At 41.4% G+C, this 15,050-nt stretch overlaps 1 pseudogene; it reads left to right on the top strand.

The window, feature by feature from the left end:
- Window positions 1–12,970: 12,970 nt before the first annotated feature.
- LOC123460696 lies at window positions 12,971–14,070 on the top strand (annotated as a pseudogene).
- The last annotated feature ends 980 nt before the right edge of the window (window positions 14,071–15,050 follow it).

Raw genomic sequence — 15,050 nt, 5'->3', positions numbered from 1 at the left:
ACAAAAAGAAACATGGGGAATGGAGAGATGGCTTAGTGTTTAAGGCACTTTCCAGCAAAGCCAAAGGACCCACATTTGAGTTCCCAGTACCCACGTAAAGCACAATGTGGTGCCTATGTCTGGAGTTTGTTTCACTGTCTAGAGCCTGAGCTAAAGAACCCCCACATGGCGTCAGAGAGGATTAAGAGAGGTGATGGTGTGCCATTCTTTCTCTCTCTCTCTCTCTCTGCCTTCCCCCACCTCAAGTAATACATAAATGAAATCTTAAAGAAGAAACAAGAAAGGGCCTGTGTTTTCTTCACTGCCTATATTCCTAGTGACTATAACATTACTTAAAATAATCTGTGAATCACTGCTAGATTAACAGGAAGCAAAATGTGCAAGTTTTGGTTTTGCTCTGCTCCCTAACATATCCTGAATATTTACAAAGCTCCTTGCACATAGACTGAACTCCAGAAATATTGGTTGAATAAAATGTTGGATTAGTCCTTTCCTTATTCAAAGAACCTGAATACACACCCCTGGGAGAGCCAGAGGCAACCATTCTGGAGAGGACATTCAACAAGGAGATCAGTGAATGGCAAACAAGAGCAATGCCTTGTATGAATATTCTAAAAATCCCAGCTCTTTTTTTTTTTTTTAAATACATATTCAGCCTTAATTACAGCAAGGAAGTCATCCTTACAGTTCCTGTCTGACTGGTACAAACAACAGCAAGTCCTCATGTCAGACCTCTGCAGGGAAAACAGCAGGCAGAGGTCTTTTGGGTCAAGGTTCTACCCACTCAGTGCCAGACTCTGCTCTTGGAGGACAAGGTTTACAATGGATTCTTTTAGGACAACTGGCCACAGAAACACAAACGTGATATCAGTTGCAGATGTAGATTACTGTCACATCTGCCTCCACCAGCAAGGAAGACACAACCACCAGTTCTTCTTACAGCAGTTTATCCAGACAACTTCAAGCTTCATCTCCCCCAAACCTCGGGCGGGGCTTCCTTATAAGCGCACTCACTCCGCCCAATCACCCCAGGCAATGCAACCTCTCCAGTCAACAACCTCTCCAGGCAAGCATCTGAAGCCAATGAGCAGCGGTGAGGGCGAGCTCCTCCAAATATGGACTTTTTTGTCCCAAGCATAGAACTTTTCGTCAGGCACCATCTTTAGGGCTTGGCCTGAGGGGCTCTCCAAAGCTCCCCCTTTTTTATTATTTTAAAAGGTGCAACAGCAGGACACAACGGGTGGAGGTAGAGGTCTGATCCCTGGTGTGCAAGTACCCTTTTCCCAGGGGAAGGAATATGAGTACAACCTTCATGCAATCAAACATGCCTCCCAGAGAGTCGCCCAACTGCTCGTAGGCAACACCCTGTGTGCAGTGCTTTGCCTCGCACCCTGAGTGTGATGAATACTTAGGAAGCCACTATTTAAGGGCAGCAAGCCAAATCTGGGGAGACTGTCCTTCTATCGCAGCAAAGGCCTGAGCTATCATGGCAGAGGTGCAGTCCTGTGCCCTTTTGAGGCGACAAATACACCACATGCACACCATGCAAACTAATATCAGCATTCCCCCCAGGGCTCCTATGCCCGCCCACTCCTTTAGATGATTCACTGCAGCGGAGATCCATGTCGTCAGCCCAGTTGCCAGAGAAAGATCCACTCTAGTAGAAACACCTTGAGACCAGCTTCCCTGCAATTGGGAGGATAAGAGCCTGGACAGATTAGCTTCTCTCATATAATTTTGGTACTGAACAGAGGTAATACACAGTCCGGGTAGCTTCCATTCACAACCAAGTTGAGCAAGTTGCCATAAAGCATCAACTTGTTCCTGAACCAGGTCCACTCTTTGATTCAAAATCATAATGCCACCTTTTAGATGCGAAATAAGGCTCGCCTGTTTGTCAAGGGCAGAGGCTACAGTTGCCGATATGTTATTAAGCGTCATAGCAATGGCAGCCGCCAAGGGGCATGCCCTGCAGCCTGATTGGCAGCTGCTTGTGCATTTGCAAACTCAAACATGAATGCTCTCCAGTCTAGATATTGTCCGGGAGAAAGACAAGCTTTGGCCAGCCTAGACCAGTCATCAGGCGTCATGCAATGTCTCTGCAAAGCTTCAACCACAGCCACAGTAAAGGCAGCTGTTATGCCATATGTTTTCACTGATTCTGCCAAAGACTTAATGACTTTAAAATCCAGCGGCTCATGGAATCTGTTACCTGCCTGGTCTTGGAACACTGGGAACCCAATTTGTGAAGACCTAACCTCGCGCCAAACGTCTGGGCAAAATGAAATTTGCTGAGTGAAAGAGCTCGAACGTTCCACCCCATAAGCAGGGGGTGCTGCAGACATACTTTCAATGTCTTGTCCCTTTCTATTGCTGTTATACCCTAACTTAGTATTTGGTGGGAGTTTCCAGGGTTTTACTTCCTCTTTATTAGGCTTCCAATTTTCTTGGAATGGAGCCAAGGAGGGGTAAAGGCTAGTCCTTTCGAGCTGTTGCACGAGTCCCTTTGCTTCCTCTTCTGAATCTTCACTGGAACTACCAGAGGAAGAGACGCTTCTCTCGGACCGTAAAGATCTTTCCTCTCTTAAGTGATCTAAGGCTTGTCTTCCTGCCTCTAAAGCGCCATAGCACCCATAGCACCTATCATCCTCAAGACAGCTCCTAACCATTTTCCAGACTGCTCTTACTCCTGGTTTTAATGTTCCATGTTCTCTAGCAAAATCTAAATCTCTTCCTAGTTTTTCCCAACTGGTCACTGTCAAGTTTCCCGACAGGGCAAACCAGGGGGCTGCTGTATCACATTCCTTCAAGAAACGTTGCAGGGTGGCTCTACTCAATTCCAACCCCTCTAATTTGAGTAGTTCCTGCAACGCTGAATAGATCGGATGTGATGATGACGCACCCATAGTTTCAATTTTACCTTTCTAGCACCTGCTTCCTGGCGTCCTAAATAGCCTCTAACTTTCCTGAGGACCTTCCCCAAACCCTGGGGTTGTAAGCCCAACTTACTGGGGACTTACCCTACACGCATCCCTGACTGTTGTAAGTTCTGAACTCTTCAGTGGGGGAGTCGGGTTCCCCGTACGGGCCACCACTTGTTGCGTCTGCCTCGACCAGCAAGGAAGACACAACCACCACTTCTTCTTACAGCAGTTTATTCAGGCAACTTCAAGCTTCATCTCCCCCAAACCTCGGGCAGGGCTTCCTTATAAGCGCACTCACTCCGCCCAATCACCCCAGGTAACGCAACCTCTCCAGTCAACAACCTCTCCAGACAAGCATCAGAAGCCAATGAGCAGTGGTGAGGGCGAGCTCCTCCAAATATGGACTTGTTTGTCCCAAGCAAAAACTTTCTGTCAGGCGCCATCTTTAGGGCTTAGCCCGAGGGGATCTCCACAGATTACATGGAATTAGATCTATGTAGTGCAATAGACATACCCATATGTATTTAGCGTTAACACTATGAGGCCAGTAACTGCTGAATTGTCTGTGTACAAAATGCTTTACATTTGGGAGTTGGGGTCCAAGGAGGTAACAAATGTCTATAAAGATGCAGGAGAACCCAGATTCATGGACTCCAGTTTTGGAACATTGTCCAGGATATCAAAGAATTGAAAGTGTGGACTAAAAAAAAAAGGGTAAGTTATGAATTATGAGATTTATTTTTGGGAGAGTTAGGACCCAAAGGGAAGGCAAGTAGGAAAGCCCAAGACAAAAGTCTCCCTCCACTTCTTAGCCAGGCTGAGGAGGAAGGACAGAGACAGCTCCCCTTACATTTATGAGGAAGAAGCCTCAGGGGAAGGGACTACACACACACACACACACACACACACACTGGAGCTCACACATGGACACAGAGAGGGGAGGGGATGGAGAGAGAAAAAGAACTAAGCAGGAGAGCCTGAGCTAAAGAACCCCCACATGGGGTCAGAGAGGATTAAGAGAGAGTAAGAGCTCACAGCTTAAAGAGAAATCATACACATAACAAATCAGGAAAGTATCCCAAGACCAAGCAAGAATACACCCAGATAAAAAGAAATCCCAGAAATGCTGGGAAGGGGAAGCGAAAGCCAAGGAGATCCCCTCACAAGACCTTAACAAAGGCCATGAGAATCAGGGTTCAAGTGAACCAAGTACCAAGAGGCATAAAAGCAAGGGGCCAAGAGAGATTCTAACACCTGGCTAGGCTCTTTTATTTTTATAGGTCAAACATTCAATCAGGAAAAGCCTCATTACCAAACTCAGGTGTATAAGGGATGGATGTGATTGGTGGGTTCAAGAGGCTGACTCAGGAAGGACCAGCACATAGATGTGCTAAACTGAGAAAGAAGCAGGAAGCACTGCCTAGGAATGCTGCATGCAGCCATTTTGAAAAAGTATGGATCAGTCGTGAATTCTAGTCTTGCTAGTACACTCAAGCTGGCATCCATGTTTCTGTGGCCCACCCACTAGCTAAATGCCCACCCGTAAAAAGCTACTTGCTCCTAACTCATATATGACTTTTACTTGCATTCTCTCCATCATGTCCCAAAACAAACTCATAGTTACAGTTTTCTCTGTTGTATATTTAGATAAGGGGCCATGGAAATGGCATAGTGATTAAAGGAAATTGATTGCATAGCCTGTCAGCCTGGGTTCAATTCCCATGCCACTAACTATTGCAAGGTTGGTGAAAAAAAAAAAAAAGTGACTTATCTGGTGTTCATTGCAGCAGCAAAAGGCCCTGGACACCTGCACATGTATATACATGTACACACACAAATAAATTAAATTATTTTAAGTCAGCATAGTGCAACTCAAACAATGTGTGTGTGATATAGTAAGAATGGGATGCATGCAGCAGAATTGGAAAACTTGGGTTTTCTGAGTGTTGAACAGTTGTCCCTCCTCCCACTGCCTTCACTGGAGAGAAGAGTCTAGTGCAGGTGGGTGGTTGTGGCTTGATAGACCTCTTGTGGCTTCCTCAAAAATGGACCCTGGTGCTTGCTCCCAAAAGTCCACTCCCAATTGCACCAGCTAAATTCGTATATGTCCAAACAGTTTTCCAAGTCCTCTATATTTACTGTCTCATTTGGCACTCACAACACGACTTTGGATTTGAATTGTTATTGCTTTCATTGTACAGAGAAGGAAACCAGGCTCCAGAGATATCAACTGAGGTTCCCAAGACCATGCAGTGCATTTTAGAATAAGTGTCCTTCTATTCAGAGTCCAAACACTTAACCATGAATTTGTGTCACTTTCTGTCCTGTGTCTAGACTGCTTACATCACGATCTCAATGCTTCTACACACCATCACCCTCTCATGGGGAATTTTGTGCTTATTTACATGAGTTTTAGATTTCTAACTGGATCTACTTCTCTCTTTCTCTGTGTCCCTGTGATTATAAAGAAGGAAAAAAAATAAAAAAGCTTACTTGAACTAAAGGAAAGACCTCATAAAAACTGCCTGAGATTTTCTTGTAGGACATTAGTACTTACTCAGTGGTAGTGCTTAGTGGGTGATTATAATAATTATGCAAAGCAAACAAATTAGCTAGGTTAACTTTTCACCAAAGCTCATTCCAATGAAGTGTATAAGAGAAAATGAATTCTTCCACTTATTGTTCAACAAAATGGGAATTCTAAAGGGGAAAGATCATTCTAATAAGGATAATTAAAAGAGATATCACATTAAAGGTGCACATACATGCACATACATAACTGCTGCTTAAGATGATGTGCAGAGATGTGAATTTGGAGACCAATTTCAAGATGGCTTATTTTAAATAAAAGCAGGGAAAACTTGTGATTGAGAACTGCAGTAGCACCTTTAAAATGCTCATATTTCTGAAATAATGAGCTACTTTGCAAGATGACAGACTTAAATGGTGAAGCATACACTTCAAAATACTTGCTGTCTAGGCAAGCCTGTGATATTTCTACAAATGGGGGTTTTATATTCTGGGGGGAATTAGGAAGGGTATATTGAGCACTTCTCAGTTTTAACAAGCACTTTGTATAGCAAAGTTCTTCATAATCACTTTTAATAATTGTTCCTTCCAACAGCTCTGCTATTCCCATTTCACAAATACAGTAACTGATGTAGATAGAATAAAGGGAATATTTTGGAGTCCACTTCTGAGTGAATATGGGGGGCTTAATGATTTTGCTTCATTGAAAATTGTGAGAAATGGGATTTGCTATTAAAAGGTTGATCTGGGAGATTTTGAGAAGGGGTCTGGGGTGAGAGCCCCTGGCTTCTGCAGTTCTGACTAAATCAGTGCTGTGGCTAATTTTGAAGGCTCTGAAGTCCTCCACTAGACAATCACACATGGGCAGGGACATGCAGAGAGTTACTCTAGCCTCAGTCTGGTGTATTGGCTAACATACTACCTCTCTCCAGTACTGCACCTGGGAAACCACTCATTCGTTCCTTCAGTTGCAGCAACTGTTCACTGAGAATCAACAGAGAATTTGTTTCAAAATTCTTCTCACCAAAAAGTAGACTTGGACATCTGCCTGGGCATTTTTCCACCCAATACTCAAAGTCAAGTGTGCATGCATGCAGTATTTTATACTTAAAGTTCCTCAACTCAGATACAATTCAAATGTCAAATGACAGGTGAAATTGTCTAATTTTATTGACCATAGTTCTAAAAACACGGTAAATCTTAGAAAATATTTGCTTATATATGTTTAAGATTCCTTGATCTATGGTTCTGCTTATTGTCAAAACCCAATGTGAACTCACCTTCCCTGTGAAAGCTTTCTAGACCAGTTGGTCCTCTAATTTTCAGTGCTGGATGTTGCTACTGTACATGTTTCTGGTGCATTTCAATCACACTCAACATTTCTTTGGACGTTCTCTTATTGTGAGGTCCAGTGTACCATCCTGACATATTACATAGTAGCTTTATGCTATCTGTTCTGGTTTCTATCGTGCTTTGATTTTGTTTTTGCCTATATGAGATCATGAGCTCTTATAGACCAGGATGTAGTTTATACTTCCATTGCATTGTTCCTAGTCCAGCTTGACAGATTCTTTGCACAAAGAAGGCTTGATGATAGCCAATAAGGTGAGCTTCATAAGTAAAGGTCTGTGACCATCACCAGTATGCTACCAAATTCATATAAGCCAAAGGGAGCAGTTTAATCATATTTTAAGTTATTCTTTTTATTGCTGTATATTTGTTTGGGGAGGGAAGATTTTTCTTGCTTTTGGGAGGCCATGCATGCCTGTGAATATGTGCACATGCAAGGATGCATGTGTGTGTGCTAGAGGTGAGAAACTGCCTCCCACAAGCAGGCCAATTTCATGTCCCTACTTATTGTACTTTTACAGAAATTTCTTATGGACCACTTCCATAAATATAAACAATATGCCACCCTCTATTTTCTCCCTCCTAAATCTCCCCTCCACTGAATCCCATCTTCTTTCCAACTAGTTTCTCTTCTATTTTGATGTCATCATTTCCAGGTCTTATGTAGGTAGTATCAGCCACTGTGAAGCCATGAATATCAAGGCCACTTTGTGTCTGGAAGACAGTATCGTAATCTTTCCAATCCTTTGGCTCCTACTTCTTTTCACCACCTCTAATGCAGTGATCTCTGAGCCTTGAAAGGTGTGCTATAGATGTGTCACTTAGTGCTGAACACTCTACTGCCCTTTCTTCTGAGCACTTTGGTGAGTTTTTGAGTCACCCCAGAGTTCAGTGATACCTGAAGAGAAAAGTTTTTTTTTACTCTAACTAAAAATGAAAGTAACATTAGTATGCGGACAGAAAACAAGTATTTAAAGGGTTATGACCTCACAAGCCATAGGCTTTTCATTACCTTTTCATTACCAGGTAGAAATTCCCTCCCATGGAGTAGGCTAATCAGAGAGAAGTTGTCACCATTACACCAGTTAGCACGTTGCGCCTGGCTTGTCAGCCATAAAGCTTGCAGGGTCCACTGCTGGTTAGCACTCTTGATAACTTTTCTCCCCCCAACATAGGTCTTTTCAGCATCTTGACAGCTAGTGAACAGGGAAGAGGTTTCCAGCTCAGATCTAGCTTGATTTTTCAGTGACTTACAGTCCAAGCATGTGGAACCGTTAGCAATTGGGTCTTACCATCTAGTTCTGGTGGGCAACCAAGAGCCTTGGAAATGGCCTGTAATGTTTTGGGGGCATCAAGGACCTCTTTGGCCAATAACTAACTGGAAGGTATCCCATTCTGGCACTGAAAATTTTCTAATAATAATCTATGGTTTCTAGGCTATTATACCTTTTAAATCAAGGTGTGTCTATGGGAGGTAGGATAACTCATGCATGGTAAGGATGCATCGCAGGGCCTCCACATGCTTTCTGCCCCAGCCCAGCACCATGAGCTTTAATTTCAAATTTTAGCTCCTCTTTTTGCATCATGGACACCTATTAAACCTTCTTTTGGGTTCTAATTATTGCCTGGCCTGGCATACATTATCCTTCCCTTTCCCTCTTTTTCAGTGACCTTCTGCATAGCTTTTAAATTTGCACAGATCTGTGATAAGACAGGGAATTCTGCCACTCCTTGACAGATATTCTGTCATTCTGTGCATTTCATAAAGACAGAAGAGACAGTAGAATTAGCAATGTCACCTCCAACGTCAAACTCAGTTAACAATCCTTTCCTGTTCATTTTCATACTCCACTTAGCCTAAAGTTTTTACTGTTGTCTTCTTTTTTAAAACTGAAAAACATGTCTGTATTTGCAAAGAATACTGATGGGAGATATAGCTGATGTGTAAATGTTGGCAAGGGAAAATTGTGTTCAAATACATGATTTATTAGTTATAATATCACAGTTGAGAAAGAAATTTCAGAAATTAGGATCTATACTTTACAGGCAATAAACTTGAAATCCCAAAAATAAGCAAATTTTAGTCAGCTAGTAAGTCAATGGGAGACACTGGACTACAATCTGGGATGGTGACTTCATACTGGTTTCTTCAATTCATACTATATAAGATCCATCTACAAAGCTATTCATGCTAGAACAATGAACCCAGTATTTTCTACTTTCCCCAGAGATACATATATCATAGCAGTTTCAGCACAAGCTTTTAGAAGGAGGTAGCTCTTGGTTTTCAAAATCAGTCCCAGGAAATAACCTTGAGCAAGTTATAGTCTTTCTTTTAGCGTCTGCTCCCTCCTCTATAAAATTAAGATAATGATAGTATCTACAGGGTTGTTGTGAGTATTAAATGAGCTAATGGGCCACAATCTGGCATGCTGTGAGGCTCACATCATGCCTCTTACACCATTTAGAAATAATTGTGAAGCACACAGATGAGTTCTTTGGCAGAGAGAATACAATAGCACAGGCTGTTGAATCTCCAAAGTAGCCATTGGTGACCTATTAAACTAGGACATTACCCACTTGTCAGGTTCATTCATTTGCACTTTCACTGGGTGCCTACAAAAGTACCTAAAGGGTGTCTACTCCATACCATATATTGCACTAGGCACTAGCAATACAGAAGTGATTTAGATGTGGTTGTCTGTCCTTGAAACACTGTCCCAAAATAGTAATTGCATTGCACTGATAAGAATACTAGTAGAAGTGCTTACAAGATAGTTCAGAGAAGGGAGTGAGCCCTGCCTTTCTGAAGCAAAATGGATTTTCAAGAGTCAGAAAACACAGTGAATCATTGAACTATATATGTTTCATTTCCCAGGTTTCAATCATCAGGGTTATGATGAAATAATAATACCAAGGAAAATCTGTTCTTTTCTAATATGTGCAAACAATTCAGAAATGCCATATTGCAAAGGTAGGTGATGTCTGATTTAACATGCTTCTGGCTTCCTCCTAAGGAGTCTTTCTTTGCCTTGTTTCTTTACTTTGCTTCTTTCTTCCCCAGGGCCTGCCACATGAAATGTCTACTTTTGAAGGACAATGAAGGGGAGTTATTCTGTTTCTGAATGAGACCAGGTAGCACTTAGAATGGATGGAGACACATGATATTTCCACTTATCAGAAAATGAAAAACTGTTTTGGCAAAGATGAAAAGGTGTCTGGGTGAGAGGGTAGAAGAATGCTGTTATGGGTGACAGAAAAAATGCAATTCATCTCTGGTCTGAACATTTGGAAGATGGAGACTCTTGGGGGCCTTATGAAGGCCATGTTTGAGCTACTGCAGGTTGCTTACACTTAGCACTGTGCATACCTTTCTACCACTGAGGGTGCTTTGCTATTGCATGATTTAAGAACACTCTGTTAAGCTCTGAGAGTCTCTGAAGAACATGGATTGGATTCTACAGTATTTTCCAGTGGTATTTCTCTTGTTCTCCTGCCCTCTGACCATCACTTGTTTATTCTCTACTTCATATGCTTCACATATTCTCCCATTTTCAGTTTCTGCCCCAGCACCAGCTGGCATCTAGCAGAGCACTGTGCACCACAAATCACTCAACAAATATTTGTTAGTTTAAACAAAAGAAAAGGTTTGATAATAGACAGAGCAAGTGGGCATAAAGGAGATATAATGTTACATGATACAGAGGATAAAATACATCTTAGTACTAACATAGAACTAACCAAACCACCTTTATAATGTGCTGCGTCCAACATTAAGTTAAACAGGTTACATTCAAAAGGTTCAAGTTTGCTGCTTGCCTACTGGTTTTGTTTTTTTTTTTTGTTTTTTTTTTTTTCCTAAATCTCTGCCTTTGCTATGTATCTGGTATGGAATTCTCAGCAGCAGCTAATTTCTGGTGCCTTCATAGATGCACAATGCTTTCTGTGGTCTTGATAGATGAGTTTTCCCTTAGCATGCTAACAATTCCAAACACTTTGGGCTTCTCCTCCCTTGGGAGTGCCTGGGATATGCAGATAGAGATGGCTTTGTACACAGCTCTGCCCTGCCTGATATTCAGTGCCTAATTCTGCTGCCAAAAATTAGAATAAGGTTTGCTAAAGCTGCTTTGAAACCAATGGTTACTAAGGTAAGAGGAATTCAGTGGTGGGAAGTGGGGGTGAAATGAGAGCATCACAATGTGGCCTCAGTGTGAATTAGCTGGAATTCATTCTCCAAGACTTCTATGGCCTCCTTGCTCTTCAAGGTGTTACACTTTTCTATTATCTTCCCTATGGCTACTGCAGATTTCAATGCCTCATTCTGTCTCCCTTATTACCAGAACATGGTTGTTTAGATTCCAAACTTGTTCGAAACCCTATACTTCATTTAACATTGGTCCTCTCACTCTTGTCTTTAAGATTTCTCATAATCATTTCACATTCACAGTTACTCACACAGGTAGGGACATCAGAAGATTCACCCATTTCTCCGCCTCTTGACAGGATTTCCCTTCCAGCTGTCAACTCACCACCTCCATAAGACAGACATCCTTTTCCATATGCCTGACACCTGGTTAAGGATCTTCAGTGGCTCCCAGTGCCTTTACAAAGGCCCACAAGGACTGTTTCTGATTGATGGATTGCTCTGCAAACTCCACACAGTGCATGTGTTTATGAGACCCTAACACAGCTTTTAATGACCACTCACATTAATCTCTCTCTCTCTAAAAAGGTCTTTGGAGATATTTAATGTGCAGTCTGTGTCTCTTTCAAGTAGATGGGTTTACCTGAGAGGAAGAAGGAACTGCAGAGAAGCCATTGAGTTTAAATAACACTTTGAATGGCATGTCTTCTTTGGGAAATATTTCTCTAAACTGATCAGCTTGCTTGATAATGGAATTTGCCTCCTTTAAAAAAAATTACTTCAAAATTTGAATGTTGGTGGTGTTTCAGAACTCTGCTATGTTCCTTGTGACAGCTAGAGTGAAATACGAGTCCAAACTTCTTGCTTTTCCCTAGGATGTCACAACCCCAAATGCTTTGTGAGTTCAGGTTTTTGCAAGTAACCATTATTATACAGTAGAAAAGTTTATATTATTAAATCTCCTCTTAGCTGTACAATTTCTTCAGAGTCCTAGAGTCCATCCTGCCCTTACAAATCTAAAGAAATTGGACAAAGAGACAATAACCCTAGTGTTCCTGGAGACACTGGGTAGTTTGATCTATTTTTACTGCAGCCTATTTCCAAGGGCAACGCATCTCTGATTTTTTAATCAAATGGTGTGAATCGAAAGTTGTAGCCTGACCTCTGGAGCAGACACCACAGGATGTCAACAGCAGCTGTGAATAGTGTGAACACCAAAAAAGGAGTAGTCTGGCTCTTACTATGGGAAACAACCTTGACCCTCCACTGAGGGGCATACTCCCAGCTGGAAGAACACAAGGGATTGCTTTACATTGGGATTGATGCATTTTGATTTTCTATGCACCACTGTCTGGTCATCCATGAAATATGAGCAGGCACCCACTAAGTAGAAGATTAAGAATATCCAGCTCCTCTCTGTCATCCAATCTTTCTTTATTGAGTGAGCACCACAGGAAGATGCTACTGAGAAGTATCTGTGAAATAGAGGAACCAAGAGCAATCGAACATAGGACAAAAACTGCTTTAGGATTATTTCTGAACAGCAAGAATAGCCATGAAATGTATAAGTCAAAGTCTTATTATTGATACTTACATTGTAATTAGGGATCACTAATTCTTTGTTGTTAAGTGGGCCTTCTGAGTTTCAAATCTAAGAATCTCCATGCCAAAAGCAATTCAGGGCTCATTATATAGACTACTTAGTGGGCTGCAGAGATAGCTTAGTGGTTAAGACATTTGCCTGAAAAGACAAATGACCTGGGTTTGATTCCCTAGTATCCACTTAAGTTCAGATGCACAGGAGGTGCCTGTACCTAGAGTTCATTTGCAATGGCTGGAGGCCCTGGTGTGCCCATTCTCCCTCTGTTTCTCTCTGTCTATCTTCTCTCTGTGTATATAAATAAATAAGTAAAAATACTTTTAAAATGTGTCTTGTCCTTGTGTGACTTTGTCCTACGTGTCTTTTCTTAGGAGCAAAAGTTGGGCTTTTTGCACAAAAGTGCATGCTACACCCAGGGAAGATTTGATAGACATGGACATGAGACCCCTGAGGCCTCAGAATTGTTTTTAGGTTAAGAACTGAAGGCCAACATACATTATAACGTTAACGTGGATAATAATGAAAATAGGTACCAGTTACCATTAAAATGATCACTTTAGGGGCTGGGGTAAAAAATGATCTGAATGTTGTTGAGGCAAAGACAATGTGTTCTGAAGGCAGTCCAATTAATGTAACACTGGCAACTTTGAAAATGTCTGTACAACCAACAGTTTCTCTTGGGGGCTTGTTGTCTTAAGTTGAAGTGTGGTTCCAGGCCTGTGCATATTAGTGGACAGCACTTAGTAGTTGTGGAGGAAGATGCAGAATCAGAAGATGAAGGGCTGGAGAGATAGCTTAGCGGTTAAGCGCTTGTCTATGAAGCCTAAGGACCCTGGTTCGAGGCTTGGTTCCCCAGGTCCCACGTTAGCCAGATGCACAAGGGGCCGCACGCGTCTGGAGTTCGTTTGCAGAGGCTGGAAGCCCTGGCGCGCCCATTCTCTCTCTCTTCCTCTACCTGTCTTTCTCTCTGTGTCTGTTGCTCTCAAATAAATAAATAAATAAACAAATAAATAAATAATTAAATAAGAAGATGAAGAAGAGGAGGATGTCAAACTCTTAAGAATGTCTGGAAATTGATCAGCCCTGGGAGGCAGTAGCAGGGTTCCACAGCTGATGAAGATGATAATGATGATCATTTAGATGATGAGGAAGCTGAGCCAAATGCTCCCGTGAAGAAACATATGAGATATTCCAGACAAAAATGGACAAAGAGTCAAGAAGCCTTCAATAAACAGGAAAAACAAACAAACAAACAAAAAACTCATAAAATCCCCTAAAGACTTAGTTCTGTTGAAGACATTAAAGTAAAAATGTAAAAAAGTTTAGTCAAGGATGGATCTCTTCCCAAACTAGAAGCAAAGTGTGTCAATTATTTGAAGAATTGCTTCTGGATGACTGACCAGGAGGCTATTAAAGATCTGTGGAAGTGGAGGAAGTCTCTTTGTGAAAGTAGTTTAAGCCATTGTTTGAAAGTTTCTGTCTTCATTTCTGTAACAGCTAATATCTGGTTGTGTTTATTATAATGCAAAATGAGAATTTTCTCTACCTCTACCATGTTTGATAAGTATTGACAAGAATGTGTTGTCTAAAATGCCTGTTTACTTTTTCAAACTGGACTCTGCCCTTTGCTTGGTTTTATGTACATAATGGAACATTATAATAGGACATAATAGTAGTGGTCAGACATGGAAATGGTGGAAAAACAAAAATATTATATGTGAAATAAACTCTACATTTAAAAGTAGGGCCTTGAAATTAAGTTATAAAAAAAACTTTAGTGATTACTTAGTTCATTAATATACAGCAGGACTGAACAATGCTAAATATTTCCCTTTCTTTCAAGAAATAGGTCCATATGGAATGCTTTTTAAAAACCTTTTTATTGACTTTTTAAAATTTTTATTAACATTTTCCATGGTTATAAAATATATCCCATGGTAATTCCCTCCCTCCGCACCCCCACACTTTCCCATTTGAAATTCCATTCTCCATCATATTACCTCCCCATTACAATCACTGTAATTACATATATACAATATCAACCCATTAAGTATCCTCCTCCCTTCCTTTCTCCACCCTTTATGTATGCTTTTCAACTTACTGGCCTCTGCTACTAAGTATTTTCATTCTCACGCAGAAGCCCAGTCATCTGTAGCTAGGATCCACATATGAGAGAGAACATGTGGCGCTTGGCTTTCTGGGTCTGGGTTACCTCACTTAGTATATTACTTTCCAGGTCCATCCATTTTTCTGCAAATTTCATAACTTCATTTTTCTTTACCGCTGAGTAGAACTCCATTGTACAAATGTGCCACATCTTCATTATCCACTCATCTGTTGAGGGACATCTAGGCTGGTTCCATTTCCCAGCTATTATAAATTAAGCAGCAATAAACATGGTTGAGCACGTACTTCTAAGGAAATGAGATGAGTCCTTTGGATATATGCCTAGGAGTGCTATAGCTGGGTCATATGGTAGATCAATCTCTAGCTGTTTTAGGAA

Source organism: Jaculus jaculus, chromosome 5 (assembly GCF_020740685.1).
Source record: "Jaculus jaculus isolate mJacJac1 chromosome 5, mJacJac1.mat.Y.cur, whole genome shotgun sequence".
In the NCBI taxonomy this organism is placed as follows: domain Eukaryota; kingdom Metazoa; phylum Chordata; class Mammalia; order Rodentia; family Dipodidae; genus Jaculus; species Jaculus jaculus.
Note: the sequence above shows the minus strand (reverse complement) of the source record. Positions and strands in the feature narration are given on the sequence as shown.